Source organism: Mauremys mutica, unplaced genomic scaffold (genome assembly GCF_020497125.1).
Source record: "Mauremys mutica isolate MM-2020 ecotype Southern unplaced genomic scaffold, ASM2049712v1 Super-Scaffold_100120, whole genome shotgun sequence".
Lineage (NCBI taxonomy): Eukaryota > Metazoa > Chordata > Testudines > Geoemydidae > Mauremys > Mauremys mutica.
In genome coordinates this window covers 30,682-32,502 of record NW_025423273.1, presented here as the reverse complement: position 1 = coordinate 32,502, position 1,821 = coordinate 30,682, and the positions used below count along the sequence as shown (strand labels likewise).

Below are 1,821 nucleotides of genomic sequence, written 5' to 3'. Positions count from 1 at the left end.
TGGGGATTTGAGCAGGAAAGGGACTGTGTGAATTGTCAAGGTGGGGAATGAATAACAATCTACAACTAGATCCACCTCATTAACCACCAACACAGGCTAATCCTGCTGCAGACTAGAAGGGAAACTGGGAGTGATTCTTTGCTGTTCAGCCATGGAAACAGTGACCCAACTGCACCGCAGTGAATGTGCTGGGGAAAGCTGGACTTCACAGGCAGGTGGAAAAAGCAGATCCTAGAAACACCTGGAGCTTCCCACACCACTGCTGCCACCAGGGTCAGATGTTGAGTGACTCACAGCGCCCCTCCCCTCCCTTTACCTTCCAGCAGGGGGTGGAAGCACCCCTCACCCAATGCAGGGGAGAGGGCTGAGTGTATCTCTGCACCCTGAGCCCAGGGCACCCACACTCTCTGCCCCACACATCAAATCTGGCCCTGCTGAAAAGTGACTCTAAGAACCAGCAATCTCCAGGACAGCAGGTTTGGCCCTCAGAGCAGGGAATGTGTCCCCCATGCTGCTCTTAGGCCACTGGATGCTCTGGAAACAAGAGGGCTCTGAGTGTAACCCAGGGGTCAGCAACCTTTCAGAAGTGCTGTGCCGAGTCTTCATTTATTCACTCCAATTCAAGGTTCCGCATGCCAGTAATACATTTTAATGTTTTTAGAAGGTCTCTTTCTATAAGTCTATAATATATAACCAACTATTGTTGTATGTAAAGTAAATAAGGTTTTTTAAAATGTTTAAGAAGCTTCATTTAAAATTAAATTAAAATGCAGAGCCCCCAAGACTGGTGGCCAGGACCTGGGCAGTGTGAGTGCCACTGAAAATCAGCTCATGTGCCACCTTCGGCATACGCGCCATAGGTTGCCTACCACTGGTGTAACCCATAGCAAACAAAGACTATCTGGGGCTGTAGCTCAGTGGTAGAGTACATGCTTTGCATATATGAGGTCCTGGGTTCAATCCCCAGCATCTCCAGGTTGATTTTTTCACCCTGCTGCTTTGCTCATGCCCTGAGGGGATGTGGCCCAGCAATCTCCCTGCAGGAGTTTCAATCCTGCTCAGTGAGGGGCAAGTGCCAATTGCATGGAAGGTCTGGGGGGGGTTTCTGCTCCTAAGTCACCTCGGTACATGTAAGGGTATGGCTACACTGGCGATTTGCAGTGCTGGAAAGCCTCCACCAGCGCTGCAATTAGTAAGTGGCCACACCTGCAAGGCACTTCCAGCGCTGCAACTCCCTGGCTGCAGCGCTGGGCGTACACCTCACTCGGCATGGGGAATAAGGATTCCAGCGCTGGTTCTGCAGCGCTGGTCATCAAGTGTGGCCACACACCAGCGCTGTGATTGTCCTCCAGGGTATAAGGATGTATCCCAGAATGCCTGTTCAGCCACTCTGCTCATCAGTTCACAGACTCTACTTCCCTGGCCTCAGGTGACCCGCCCTTTAAATGCCCCGGGAATTTTAAAAATCCCCTTCCTGTTTGCTCAGCCAGGTATGGAATGCAATCAGTGAATCTTTACAGGTGACCATGCCTCCACGTGGCAAACGAGCCCCAGCATGGAGCAATGGCGAGCTGATGGACCTCATCAGTGTTTGGGGGGAGGAATCTGTGCAGGCACAGCTGCGCTCTAGCCATAAGAATTATGATACCTTTGCCCAGGTATCGAGAGCCATGCTGGAAAGGGGCCATGAGCGTGACGCGCTGCAGTGCAGGGTAAAAGTAAAGGAGCTCCGGAGTGCCTATTGCAAAGCACGTGAGGGGAACCGCAGATCCGGCAGTGCCCCCACGACCTGCCGGTTTTACAAGGAGCTGGATGCGATTT

General features: G+C 51.9%; 1 non-coding gene across 1 annotated transcript; it reads left to right on the top strand.

Moving 5' to 3' along the window:
- Window positions 1-903: 903 nt before the first annotated feature.
- On the top strand, window positions 904-975 carry TRNAA-UGC. The gene has a single exon. It is a non-coding gene; the product is annotated as a tRNA-Ala (tRNA).
- The last annotated feature ends 846 nt before the right edge of the window (window positions 976-1,821 follow it).